The sequence below is a fragment of the Ursus arctos genome, unplaced genomic scaffold, assembly GCF_023065955.2.
Source record: "Ursus arctos isolate Adak ecotype North America unplaced genomic scaffold, UrsArc2.0 scaffold_18, whole genome shotgun sequence".
Taxonomy (NCBI): domain Eukaryota; kingdom Metazoa; phylum Chordata; class Mammalia; order Carnivora; family Ursidae; genus Ursus; species Ursus arctos.
Genome location: NW_026622852.1, coordinates 50,128,926 through 50,143,978, shown reverse-complemented (window position 1 = coordinate 50,143,978; position 15,053 = coordinate 50,128,926).

Genomic DNA, 15,053 nt, shown 5'->3' with positions numbered 1-15,053 from the left:
GCGGGCGCTTTCACGCCGCGGGCATCGCCCGCCCGGCTTCAGCGCCCCGGGCGCAAAGCAGGAGCGCAAACTCTGCCCGAGGCGGCGACGGCTGCGGTCGGGGCTCACTCGGGAACGGCTAGGTGCCCGCGGCGGCCCAGCTGCTTGGACCTCTCCCCTCCCTGGGGTGCGCCCCCAGCCCTAGGCGACCCGCTTGGGCGCTGGGTCGGCGACTGTAGTACGGGTTTCTCCGAAGCCAGCGAGCCGAGCCGAGACACCGAGAGAATTGAAGAGGAGGAGGAGGAAGAGGAGGAGGAGGAGGAGGTGGAGGAGGAGGAGGAGGAGGAGGTGGAGGAGGAGGAGAAAAAGGAGGAGGAGCAGAGTGGGAGGAGGAGCCGCCGGCCGCGGGCCCAGCCGCGCGCAATGCTCTCCAAGAGCGCGCCGAGCCCAGCCCCGGCTCTGCAGTCCGCGCCAGCCAAGCGTCCGCGCCTTTTCTACAGCCGCGCCTTACATCACGTCCTGCCGCCGCGCCATTGGCCGCCCAGCACCCCGGGCCCTGGCAGCGCGTGCTCCGGGAAGGCGGGAGACCCGAGAGGGAGGGGAGAAGCAGGAGGAGGAGAAGAGCGACGAGATGGTGGGAGCTGGTGGGCAAGGCTGGAGGGAGGGGGCGGGAGGAAAGGAAGGAGGAGGGAGAGCGCGGGGTTTGGAGTTTTTAAGCTACGAACAGTTTCCTGCGATTTCTTTGGGATGGAAAATCAAACCCTCTCTCCCCGCCGTCTCCATCCTAAGAAGGCGCAGCCAGAGGATGCTTGAGGAGCTCTCACTCCAGTTTCCCCTCGGCCCAGAGCTGCCGCCTCGGGCACCGGCTGGGGAGGCTTGGGAAGGCAGGCCTGGGGCAGAGCTGCGAGAGCCGTCAGCTGCTTCCCGCGGAGCTCGGCCTTCGGCCCAGGCTCCGTTCTGTGGGCTGCGGGCGGCCGCCTAGGCCTCCTGAGGACCCGGCTGAGCCAGAGAGGCTAGAGCCGGCGGGAGCTGTAAGACTCCGGGGGCGGAGGGGGGGGGGAAGAGGGCCAACCAGCCTAGCCACGCTCCAAGCAACCTAGGGCCCACTTTATGGGAGGGTGCAGCTCCTTCTTGCCCTTCTTGGTCCCTCTACAGCCCGGAGGAGTGGATGTGAGCATGGCTTTGGGCACTAGGAAAGAAGAGGTTCGAATCCCAGTTCTGCCATTTACATGCAATGTAACCTCAGGCAAGTGACTGAACTCCCTTTAGACTGTTTTTGATCTTTTCACCGAGGGGCGAGAAGGGCCCCTCCACACATGTAATGAACAGAAGAGATCATGGACGTTAAAGTACCTGGAACATAGTAGGCACTAACCAAATTCTTTCATCACTCCCTCTTTTCCCTCTCCATCTCCTATTAAAACTTTCCCACTCCGACATACATTGGGCATCACGAGGTCCTTAAAGACCACAGGCCCATCCTCTGCTGTCTGCATCATGCCACAGACCCAGCTGTTGACAGACGTCCCCCCTGCCGCCTGGCTGCACCACTTCTCCAAGGGTCAACAACCTGGCCTGTGGGTAAATCCCAACTGCCACCCCAGCTCCCAGACTTCAGGCTTAACCTAGAGTCTCTTGGGGACACAAGCATGATACCTAGGTGTGTGGCAAAGCTGGATTTAGGAAATAAAAAGTGACTGTGGAGAAAAACTGATTGAGCCAAGTCAGGAACAGAGTCCCATTTCCTGGGTTTGCTTTGGAGGTGGCTCAGTCTGAAGTGACTGGCTTGCCAAAAGGAGGCAAGGGGCTAGCCAGGATCTGTGCAAGTTATCTTACAGGGCAGAGTTGAGGCGGCACCAAATAACCCCTTCTACATACTGTGCATAACTTTCAAACATAAACATATGTATGTTTGTAATGCCCAAGCACATGCATTCGTGTTCATGTGTGCAAACGCACATGTTCATCCCTGTTGGCAAAAACACGGCCAGCAGGAGTGTAGGACTAGGATCTACACAGGCACATCAGGAATAAGTGTCCCGTGCCAGGCAGGAGGATGCATTTGTAAAGGGGTAAATTGCATGTTGTACGTACAATTGCATGTTCAGACAATACTACCTAAATCCCTGCGTGCGCGTCTCCGAGGCCATGTTTTGCGTATTTGAAAAACTCTTGAAGTTACAAGTACACACTGCACAGGCACGCGAGGGAAGGACCATCAACCCAAAGACGCGCGCGTGCGCGTGTGTGCACACAGACGTGTGCTTTGGCGCCTGCACACGGCCCGCGCCCAGGCACGCAGACGCCTACACGTATACACAGGCGTGTTTTACTGACGCATCTGGGGCACTTTCTTTTAAAGAAAGTAAGGAATGAAAATCTAATCTGGGAGTCACCGGGGTTCATCTGGAGGTCGCCCAAAGGGTAGAAAAAAATTGTAACAACGCTGGAGAGTTTGTCCTTGGTGCAGCTCCGCGCCTAGGCTAGATGAATACAGTACGTTTTCGGGAACTCGAGGGCCTGCTTTAGGAGGTGGGGGCGGGTGGGGGAGGGGGAGCCCACGGCAACTCGTGCCGCGGGTTTCTCAAGAAACACGGAAACACACCCTGCGGCTCTCCACTCCCCCCACATATGTAAGTACACGATTTCGTCGCCACTCTGACCTGTAGTCCACGCCCATCACTGACCGACCCCAAATTCCCTGGCAGGCACGATTCCCGCCGGGTGCGCCCGCCTATGTAGCCCTCGGTGTCAGGCTGGGACGCGCCCGGGTCTACAAGACGCTGCAACGTGGGCTCGGAGGCGGATAACTTTGCTAATCTTCCCCAGAGGCGGGGGGACGTCGCACAACCGCTGAGCCCTGTCCGCGAAGACTAAACAAGGAAAGGAACAGGCTGTAAACACACATCCTGACGCGTGAGTGACATTTACACGGTGCGAGAAGCCGCAGCCGAGGGGAAGGCAGGGGGTTGGGGGAGCAGACACCCGCAGGTAAAAGTAATATTCCGAGGCGTCGGAAACGGCTGCCCCTCGACGCCCCTCCCCCAGATAAGGAAAAAGAATCCCGAAGTCCCTAGAACCTGCCTTTTGTGGGAGGTGACAGGTGAACGGAATTCAGGTCTGGCTACTCTCGCCGCTGCCTACCTCCCCACCATCTGCTTCCTCGCAGACAAGCAGACCCGGCGCATAATGAGGTAGCAGCCTCCAGCCGGCCACCGTGACTAACTCAGAACAAAAGCGCTCCCTCCACGCCTCTTCCAACAAAGGGGCCACCAGCCCCGGCGCTCCCCGAAGGCTGCGGGGCTCCCGGCTGCCGGCTGCGGAGCTGCCGCGCGCAAACTTCCCGGGGCTCCCGGGGCTGCCGGCGCCACGGAGCCTGGGCCGCGGAGGGAGGAAGCACATGCGGCCCCGAGAAAGTGAGGCCGGGTGGGGCGGGGGACGAGGGGGCGGGAGCCGGGGAGCCGCGGAAGGAGGGTGATTGATCAGTGCGCCGTTCCCGGCGCTCTGTCCCGTTATTAGAGGCGGCCAAAGCAGGGCCACGCAATAACCTCCGAATCGCCAACTAATTGACGCTGCAGGCAACTACTTCATTGTGCGCGCTGGTTTTATGTCTTCATAGCCGGTGATTGACAAGGTGTAATTAGTCATCTCACTCGGTGATAAACATGGGCACCCTCCTCCCGCGGCATCAGGCCGTGTGTACCAGCAGAGGAAGCGATAGTTGACGCTGATATACCATTAAATCAAAATGAAGACGTTCAGAAGTGTGTGTTTGCTGTGACGCTCTGATGGTTTATTTCTCAAATACGGCACCAACAGATTTACTTGATTTGCAAGTTAACTACAACATTAACTGGTTTTATTTATTTTGCCTCTTCCTTCCTCTTCCTAGGCAGGGATGTTGCTCTTGGAGAATGTGAAGACAGTTTGCTTCTTGACAAGCGAGCGAGCGGGCGCCCAGATTTTGCAGCCTCTCCGAGTCTCCCCCGAGGGAAAGGCGGGCAGAGAAAACGCCGGATTTGGGAGTCACTAGGGAAGGATTCCGCGCAGAGGGAGCCGCCTTCTTTGGCCCCGGACCGGCCGCCTAGGGCCCCCGCTTTGGGCACTGCCACTGGATGACCTGAAACTCTGAGGATGATGTTGGGGATTGGGGTCGGGGAAGCCTCTCGGATAATAACTGCAAATAAAAAAAAGAGGCAAAAACAATTTCTTCTCTGCCTTGAAGCAGAAAGGACTGCGTTCTCGAAGCTGCTGGTTGCAGTCACAGGGCCAGTTGCCTGCCTCCGTTGCCTGTGTAAAGTGTAACGTTGCCCTGTTCTTCCAGTAGCACCACGCAGCATTATATTCCTTGCTCCCCAAAGTGGGTCCTGCTTAGGGAAGTGTGTATGCATGTGTGTGTGTGTGTGTGTGTGTGTGTGTGTCCCTCCACAGTGAGACTGCTACTAGAAGTGCTGGCCACTCCTTCCAGAAAGCTGAAGGTTTAGATTTTAAAAGGAGAGGGAGCATTGCTGGTTGGGCTCCCTGGGATTGCTACAGTGTGTCTTGACCCTAATTCTGGTGAGAGAATGGCAGGGACTGAACAAAGCCACCAACATCTGAAAGTCCACTTCGAGGATCTCACACTGGCCCCCGGGAGCCCCCCAGTGGGGTAGGCTTCCTGCACTTTTCCCTTCTCTCTAACCTCTGCCTCTTGTTGGTATGGCAAAGGAATGGTGATTCCTTGCTACTGCGCAGGAATGTGGGTTGTAGACATCTTCAATTAAAAATGGGGTGAGGCCAAGCCGCAGGGATGGCAGAAAAGCCTCCGTATCTTCAACAAGGATCCCCCCCCTTCCCAGACCTGTGGGCCTCCTTCAGCAAACAGGGGGAGTGTTTTAAATTGATGTGAGAGGCTGTCAGTCAGCAGCAAATCAGCTCAGGCATGGCTACCTCTTTATGAAATCAGCTCATTGCCTTGGTCACACCTTACAGAAAATCTGGTGGTCGCCACTATCGATAATAAAAATTAGTGGGGCCTTAGCTGTTTCCAAGAAGAAGCCCATGGCTGTGGATAGATAAATGCCCGTCTCAGGCAGAGCAAAGCCCAATTCCTTCTCCCCTTCTCCCTGCAGCGATCTGAACAATTCCGAAACCGCCTCCCTGGGCGTCAGCGGAGCTGGTTGGGGAACTAACCAGGGCCCTCTCTCTAGGGCCCTGTTAAATGCACAGAACTTAAAATGAAACACGAAGTGTGAATTTCAGGTTTGAACATGATGCATCAGGAACCGTGGAGGTTGGCAGCCCTTTTCCTCCCTCCTGCATTTCGGTAGGCAGGTATTAATATTGTATTAAATGTTATGAGGAAGTAAGGGCTGCGGAGAGAAATATGCTCAGATGCAATTTTGTCAAGGTTTTTATCTGTGATTATGATTCCAGATGTAGAAACTCCCAGAGGAGGGAAATGAGGGGCTGCTGGCGTGTGACATGTGTTTTAAGGTGTTTGGCAGTGTTTCTCAAAGTGGTGACAAAATGTTCAATTTTATTGCAGCGAATCGGTAAAAGAAATATGAATACTAGGTCAGAGATTGTTCACCTCAGCAAAAGGATTTACCATTAGTGATTTGGGTGGGGAAAGTTTGTATCTGGGTCCTACTTAAATCACATCGTCAAGAATGCAAATCTGTCATATCAGACTATTCTTAAAGAACAATTGTAACAAAATACACAATAGCTGATTGTATCTCCCCCACCTACTAATTTCCATGCAAAGATGTAAATTGCCTTGGAAGCACGGGCGTGTGTGCCCGCACATGCGCGCGTGCACACGTGCGCGTGAGCGCGCGCGCGTGCACACACACACACACACACACACACAGACACGGTAAATATTGCAACAAGATGGTCAATTTTTTTTTCCAGCCGGTATAACTACAGCCATTCCTTGAGGGTAATTTCTTTTTAATCTAACCCAGAATACTACCCGGTCCTACAAGGGCCATTTTGCTAATCTCGCTGCCTTTTAGGTTGAAGCACAAATAACAGCGATAAATTTCTTCACACAGGGAAACCACATTTTGCTGAAAGGAAAATCAAGATGATTTTGTGTGAAAAAAGGGGGGATGGGGGAGAAAGCAGCTGAACTCTTGACTAGCTGACAACTCCTGGGTCTACGTGCTCTGGAGACTGGAAATATTTCCTACCACAATTTTTCTGTATTTAGAGGCATCCCTGCCACCCTTCTCTGACAGCAGGACACCCCTCCACTCTTTCTAAGCAAAGGTTTCCTCATAAACCTTTACGAGCTTCACACACACTAACCCACATGAGTGCCCAGCCCGCGCTGACCATACTGGGACGGGTTTGGTAAACATTTCCACAGAACAAAAAGGGGGGGCAGTTTGGGCTAAAGATGCTGGACTTGGCTTGTCCTTGAGTCCCCAGTCATAGGATGAGAGTCTCTACACACTCTCTGTAGGCATTGCTGTATAGATCACCCCATATCTAGCCGACCGGGTACATTTCTCAGCCCAGTTCATGAAGAAACTCACACATATTCAGCCCCCAGCCTTTCCTTAATTCAGGCTAAAGAATGCTGATTTTGGTTTTCCAGCCACTGGCACTACTTTACCATCACAGAACATACTAGGCTCCTAGCACAAAATGCACCTTTCTTGGAAGTAAGAAGGTTCCTCTCCTATGATGCGATGTAGGACATGACACATTTCTGAGGGGAACAGTGAGGTTGCAGGGAAGGGAAAATGCTCATCGTGGCCACCTCCAGCAGGACCCTTCCCCTACCCTAGCCCAACCTTCCATTGGCCCCATTAGCAAATCTCTTGCTATTTGGGAAGCTGGCATTGTCTCTTTAGGTGAGGAACAGTCATTTCCCACATATGTTTCAGCTGAAGTCCAACCCCTCATGCCCCCCCATTTTTTCTTCTTCCATTAATTAAAATAACTAATGTCCCATCGATTATCTTTGCATGAATGAAAATCATTATGGGCCCTTGCAGGTATATGGGAAATTCTGTTTGCTTAAGTATTCACACTTTGATTTCCAATAGACTCATTTTCTCAGGCATAAAGAAATTCAAACAAAACAAAATAAAACAAAAACAAAAACAAAATCTCCTGACACTTTGCAATAAAGCACGAAGACTGGTAGTAATGAGCTTGTGCCGATCTCTCGCAAGAAGTGTTCAGATGGCCCTGTTTTAGAGCTGAATTATACTATCTGGTAAAGAATTCTAGACTGTTAAGACAAACATTGATAGGTCACCAGACCCAGGTTTTGAATTTATGCTTGCGTCGAGTTAGATGAGCTCACCCAAATTTACTTTTAACACTACCCGTGTCAGTCCTCGAAAGTAAAAAAGGCAGGGGACAATCAGCTCTATTTGGAATTTCCCAGCTAGTTGGCCATTTCAGCTTGCATCTCCATTTCTGGGGGCTGCCATAATTAGAGCAATCTATTTTGCATTTACTTCTCTTTGCAAGCACTACATTATTCACTCTTTCCTGTGCTTATTAAACAGTGCCACCTGCACCAAATTCAACAAAGCTCTTCCATCAGTCAACCCAGCTAAGGATCCCGGACCATATATTATCATTAATTGAAGCTCAATTGAATAGTTGACGATAGAGGCATGAGAAAAAGCAACACATTTTCTAGGACCTGTTTATAAAAATGTTTTAAGCAACCCCTCCCCAACCCCCCCAAAAAACGCTCACACATTTATTCCCCAAATTGTCATCTTTTACAAACTCATTTCATTCTCTCTGTACAGTAATTCAAGTAGCAATTAGCAAGTCTTTTAATTAATGAACTATTCCCTGTAAGTCACCAAGGTGCCTCCAGTACAAATGTCTTCCTTCATAAGGTACTAGCAAATGCAGTCAATATTTTGTCACCCAAAGCCTTCGAAGCTGACCACCTCGATTGTCCTAATGCTATAAAAAGGATCCGAAGAGCCAGAGACCAGGCTGGGAAGCAGAAGACAATTTTCAGTAAACTAGCCATGGATAGATAGTCTGAATCCAGAGAGAGGGAGTGGCAGAAGGAAGGGGACCATCAGAGAGAGGAGAGGCAGAAAATGAATGTAGGTAGGTATCAGTCGTTAAAGAAAAGCACAGAAAGTTTCTAGCAAAGAGAGGACCACCTTGGCTCCAGCTATGTTATAACAAACTCTCCATCTAAATGCTGATGATTTACACATTTTTAAGAGCCTCAAACCTCACTGGGTCTTGTTCTTTAAAAAGCTTCCTGCTTTGTTCAAAATACTGCTTATCTTTGGCATTGTCAACAGCTCTGCATCTGGGAGAGATTAATTAAGTGATAGGTCAGACACAATGAGGTGAAAGGGCATGTCCACCCAATCAGGACTGATTCATCCATTTCTTGGTGGATCAACTTTTTTTGAGGGATGCCAATTTCAGTTCTATTTCTAGAGAGAATTTATCAATAGGAATGCCTGAGCTCCCCCACTGAGGGGCTCTTAACTAGAAAAGATTTTTCTGCAGATAGAAAAATCTAAAATCTACACTCTGTCTTTTTAAGATGTGAAACCAAAACATAACTATAAATTGTATGCTTAAGTTTCACCGATCTGGGTGAAGGCTGATTTTCTTGAACATGATCCTTCTATAAAATAGCTAATTGGATGATTACAAATAAGATTGCCAAGCAACTCAATAAAAAAAAAAAAATTAAAGTCTACTCCCTCTCCTCCCCCTTTCCCAACTATTTCTTATTACCCTTTTCTTCCAAAGTCCACTTTTAATTTCTAGGAGGCAAAATGAGAGAAAGAGATGTGAAAAACAGTAGGAGAGGAGGAGAAGGAGGGGAGGGAAAGAATGAAAGAAAAAGAGGTTTTCTAGGTGTCGACTGAATTTTTCCAGGCCAATTAGAGGTTATCTTTAAATCTCCACCCCCCCCCACACACACTCCCTCCACACCTTTCTAAATAGATCTTTAGATTAGCGAGAAATTAGTTAATTGGGAAAGGCCTTGTGGTCAGTTCACCCAGTTCCTAACCAGAAAGGTTTTAAGGACCTTAAACTCCACTCCCAGAAATGACATTCTCCCCATCTCTTTAGTAGCACATCAGTCTGGGGCAAAATTGTGGCTGCCTCTGTGTGTGTGTGTGTGTGTGTGTGTGTGTGTGACAGAGAGAGACAGACAGACAGAGAGACAGAGAGAGACAGAGACAGAGAGGGAAGTAAACTCCCAGTCTGTGAATAAGGCTCAAATAAAGTGACTGTTTTGGGCAGACCCCAAAGAAAACACTTGGAATGTTTTTACCTTATTTGTGAACACACTTCCAAATGAAGTTCACATTTTCCAAGGTATTGGGGAGGGGAGAATAAACAATGGTTTGTGTTTTTTGTAACTGACTACCTATTTCTCTTTCTCCAAAGAAACGTAGAATGCCAGTTTCTTAACTATCCAATTCTTTAAATCATCTGGGATCCATCTATATTTATAAAACTGAGCAGAAATACTTAACAGCCTGATCAATAGCCATTGACCGTCAGTGCACCTCACATCCTAACATGCACAGCTTGATCATGTATATTTGATCATCAAAAAATTCAAAGCATCTTGCAGCAGTGTATCAAGCTTCCCATAAAATAGCCTGCCTTTTTCTGTGCTCTTGAAAAGAGTGTGAGCTTCTCTCTCTTCTGCATTTATCTATCCATCCATCTATTTACACACACACACACACACACACACACACACTCACACACACCTCCCTTCTGGAGAATTTATTGCTCATATATTTGATGAAGAACAAGGTAATTAACTGCAAGGCTGTACATCTGGGCAGCACTTCATATCCATTGCAATAATAAAACACTTTTTTCCCATTTTAGCAGAAGAAAGGCTAGTCCTGCCCACAGATTCAGAGGACCCCAGAGTCTCCGTCTGCAAAGCCTCCTTGTTATAAATCCTGCCTCGCTCTTAAGTGATGGCACGCACAATTGCACCAAGGGGCACTAAGTTTATCTGTGCAAAAGCCTCATTGGAAAAGCTTGCCCCTTCTCAAAGCTTCAGCATCAGCTTGTCAGGATTTGAAATAGACATGGCTGGCTCCTCTGTCCTCAGTCTGCTTGGCAGCAAACAGGGACAAAAGTCCAAAGGGGTTGTCCTGCGAAGGGCCACAAGTAGAGAAGGTGTATTTTGGGATCTCAAGGGCTGAGGTCCTGAGCATGTGCCACTAAGCACCAGTACCCCCCAAAAGACCTGGTTCTGCAGACTTTTCTGATATTCAGAAGGCTGGTTCAAGTTTCTCCATAAGGTATGCCAGATCTGTCCAAACTGCTCCAAGGGTCCAGTCAAGGAATACCAGCTGGCAAGCCTGCTCCAAGCCCCAGCACAGTCATTCTAACCCCAAACTCCACAGATCACCCTCACCTGCCCCCCAACCAGTGAAACAAATTACCTGCAGAACCTCCCATTTCGGGAGTCCCCTGCTCTGTATTCCGAACAGTGCCCAGGACCAATTTCTCGGGGCCCTTCCTTCTAAAAGCAGCAGCATCTGGGCTGAGGCTCCCTCCTTTATATGGGGGGGGGGAGACTTCATATGATAATACGTGTAATATGATATGGAATGACAGAATGCATGACAGTTGCCCATAATACGGAGAAGTCAGTCAAAGGACAGAGGGGACATTTGGATAATTACCATCCATTGGCTAGTCAATCACGCGAACAGAGAGAAACTGCACAAAACCCACAATGGAGTTGGGAAACAAAAGAGACCCGAGCCAGACTCAGGATTAACCGGTCTAAAGCGATCTAAATGCTTTTGTATCTGAAGAACTGAGGCTCCCCAGTTGCCCCCCCTCTTCCCAATCCCAGGGAACTAATTGCGGGGATCAGAGTTAAAGCTCTCTCTCTCCTTTCCCCATTCTCTTTGTAGACTGCTCACCACGCAGAAAAAAAAAATGATTTCTCTCTCTGTGTTCATTAAACTATTTTAAAGTTAAAGCGATGGGGGAGGGAGGCTCAGTGTGGCCCCTCAGCCCAAAAGCTGGGATTCTTCAGCCTTCGAAGGGGCTGGGACAGTCTCCTTTCCCTTCAATTCTTTGTTCTGGGGTAAAGTCTTCCCTCCTTGCCCCTGGAAACAAATGCCCCATCCACCTGGAAAGCTGCCCTTTGCCTGGAGGCTAAGATGGATTGCTGGTACCCCCGCTTTGGGTGATGAGTCTCCATAAATGGCCCCTGCATCAGGAAAAACACAAGGTCCACTCCCTCCTTGGAACCTCAAATTGAGTCTGCACACTCAATTAAGTGGGGTAAAGAGGTGACAGAGAAGGGGGTCTAGCCTCCAAAATGGGAGAGTGAGACAGACGATGGTTGTAAATTGTGAGAAGAGAGAACTTCCTTCTACACTGGGGAGGGAGAAAGAGGAAGAAAATCCTTCTAAATTGGACCAGGGAAAGAATACGCTTAATTGGGGCAAGAGATGAGAAGAGGCTCTTTCTGCCCAAGAGGCAGAGAGTTGAGTTCTCAAAAGAGACACAGGAAAATGGTCCCATAAATTTCTGGGAGACTCAGAGATGAAGGCGAGAGAGGAAGGGAATTCCTTAAAAGATGAACGACAAGGACAGAAATCTACGTCCCTGAGAGCAAGACCCCCTGGTCCCAGGACCGACAGACGGGTAACTACCTCACCCACTTTCCACCAGGTCCTCCCTAGGCAATGCTAACTCTCCCCAAACCCTCCCGGCCCCGGCGGGGCTCTCTCGCGTCTCCGGCTCGGTGGCAGCGGCGGTTCCCGGTCCGAGTCCGCGGGTGCCCAGCGGGCCCCTGCGCGCGCGCCCCCCGCGCAGCCCCCAGGCCCCTCGGGCGAGCCTCGGCGCCTCCTTACCTTTCCGAGTCCTCCGCAGCGGGTGTGGCCGGCTCTGCGGGCGGCCCCGAGCCGGGGCCGGGGGGCGGGGGGCGGGAGCGTCGGGCTAGGGGGGAGCGGCAGGGTGAGGGCTGGGGGGGCTGGCACGGTGCCCGGGGGGGCTCGGGGGCAGTTGGCAGCCCCGGGGCCTGGGGACGAGCCCGGCCCAGCCGGAGGAGGTGCGAGATGGGAGGGGGGAGCCCGGGGAGGGGCGCCGGGGCCCGGGCCGGGGGGCGGGGGGCTCCCTCCTCGGGCCGGCGGGGCGCTCCAGCCTGTGGGACCGGCCTGGGAGCCGGCCGAGGTGCCGGGAGGGAGGCCCGGCGCCCGGGCAGCCGAGGACCGGGCGCGCGGATCAGAGGGTCTGTTTTGTCGCCTCGGCTGACAAATCAATCAGGGCCCGCCGAGCCGGGGGGACTGCCACCGTCTCTGCGGCGCTCGCGGCTCCCCGGCCGGCCCCGCGCCGCCAGCTGCCGGCCGCCTCGAGTCGGCGCGGGCCGCGCGTCTCCGGCTGGGTTGCGGTCATTAGGCTGCGGGCGCGTGCGGCCGAGGGCGGGGGCGGCGGCGCCTGGAGGAGGCGGCCCCGCGGCGCACCTCCCGGGCCTCCCCCACCCCCGCCCGCCGCCGTCCCGCGCCCGCTCCGCGCGCCCTTCGCCCCCCGCGCCCCGGTCACTGTCACTAGCTCTGGCTGTCGGATCCGTCCGTCTCTGCCGGTCTCCCTCTGTCTCTCTTCATCTCCCGGTCTCTGCCGCGTTTCTGTCTGCTCTCCTCTCTCGGGCTTTCACTGGGTCCCCGGCTCTCTTGCTCACTGCGCCTCTTTTTCTCTTTGGATCCTGGTGGTGCCTGTCTTTCTTACCCCTCTCTCCTCGGTCGCTCTCACCATCTTCTCCCTCTCTTATTTCTTTCTATCTCCCCTCACTCTCCACCCCTTTCTCTCTTTGCTAAGGAGGACTCGCTGTCCCTCCCTCTATCCCTTCTTGGAAGGGCAGCCCGGGAATGGAGCTTAAGTCATTTCTCCGCTGAGACCTCGGACAAGTCACTTCCTCACTGCTGGCGTTTCCTTATCTCTAAAACGCGTTAAGCGGCTCTTGGTGGAGAGGTTGGGAGGGGCACTGGTGGGGGGCACGCAGGAGGTGCTCAATGACTCTGGTTTCCCTTCTTGGAGTTCATACTTACTCGAAGGCAGCAGCCACTGTGGTAGCTGCTTGGAACCAGGGCTCCCTGGGTGTGTAACCCCGTAAAACCCTTGTCGCCAGCCTTGGGGGCCAAGACAAGTACCAGAAAGCCAGTTCAGCGGGGAAAGTCAAGGGCTGTCTGGGGTCCCCAAAACCCCTTCTGAGAAGCGTCTGTGCCACCTCCCTGAACCTCCCCAGAGCTGGATCCGACATCTCAGGAATCTGCTTGTTCCTCCCTCACTGACACCAAGCAGAGGGACAGCGAGCGTTCTCCCCTGTCCTTAGACCTAAGCCGGAGAAAGCCTATTCCTGCCCCCTTCACACTCACACACACACACACACACACACACACACACACACACGAATGGCTTATATGCTTCAAAGATGCTTCCTGGATAGAGTGTGGCTTCAGGGTCAGACAGATGCGGGTCAAGACCACTTACCTAGTGCATGGCCTTGGGCTAGCCAGCACCTATCTAAGCTTCAGTGTCCTCATATGTAAATGGGAACAATAACCACCTCCTTTTTAGGATTATTTTAGGATTATCCATGGTATGCACGAAGTGCCCAGCCTATAGAAGGTTATGCATTCTGTTCAGCTTTTATTCAACAAATACTTATTAAGTGTTTTTGCTTGGCACTGAGAATACAGCAATTCACAAGGCAGGCGTGGTCTCTGCCTTCATGCAATTTGCAGTCTAGCTGGGGAGACAGACTGTGAACAGCAATTCCATAATTATTTCATGACAGCTGTACAAGTGCCATGGGAGAATAGAGAGTGCAGTGAGACCTAAGATCCAGGGAAACTGGCCTGGGCTGGGGGTTCAGGAAGGGCTTTCTCAAGGTGACATAGAAGCTGAGACCTGGGGGCGCCTGGGTGGCTCAGTCCTTAAGCATCTGCCTTGGGCTCAGGGCGTGATCCTGGAGTCCTGGGATTGAGCCCCACATCAGGTTCTTCTGCTGGGAGCCTGCTTCTTCCTCTCCCACTCCCTCTGTCTGTGTTCCCTCTCTCGCTGGCTGTCTCTCTCTCTGTCAAATAAATAAAATCTTAAAAAAAAAAAAAAAGAAGAAGAAGAAGCTGAGGCCTGAAGTTAGGGGTAGGGTCAGGGTTGCAGTTGGCCGGAAGTGGGAAGGAGCTGCGAAAGGGAGACTGTTCTTGGCAGAGTGACCAACATGTACTGGGGCTGGGAGGCAGCAGGGAGCCTGGCCAGTAGGAAGGCCAGCGTGGGTGGACCAGGAAGAAGGGGGGGATGGGGCTGGCAGAGTGGGCAGGGCCAGGCATGGCGGGTGAGGGGTTTGTGGACTGAGGAGGAGTCTGGACCTCAGTATATGGAAACCCCATGAGTCCTGATTTCTCCTTTGCTTAAGTAGAAGGAAAATTGAAGCTAGATTCAGCTCCCATGTAAGTCCTTTGCCTTTGGTCCTTTTTGGGGGTTGTCACCTCTTGTTGCCTCCTCTGCTCTGTCCCAGCACTGTCCATTCCACAGTGTCATTGCCTGCTTTGGCATCTGTGTCCCTGCCTGAACTGAGAGCACGCACCCAGGCTTGGTTCCTCTCTGGGCCCTTACAGTCAGCCCCACAGGAGGGGTCCACGGGCCCGCATTTGGTGTGCAATTGAACAATCAGTAGCCATTGAGGGCCTGATGTGTACCAGGCAGGTTCTGTGCTGGGTGTTGCCCCTGCCATCACAAAGGGCTCATTCTGTGGGGAGGACACTTTGGGACCCGCAGGCCTGGGATGACCATTAGGAAGGAGTCCCACAGGGACTCGGGGCGTGGGATTGGAGGTTCTTTGAGGGCAGGCCCATCCCTGGATTACTCAGATCTGGGATCGTCTAAAGGTGGGGCACAGGTGGGTACTCGGTGACATGGGTGGAGAGGATGAAAAGGAAAAGTAAAGTTGGAATGCAGAAGGATGAAGGACAAGCTGAAGTTAAGCGAGCCAAGTGAGGATGACGAGACTGCCCATGAAGGTCTAGTTAGTAGCAATACAGACAGAACGAGCCAGGAGGGTGTGTAGGCAAAGACGGAGA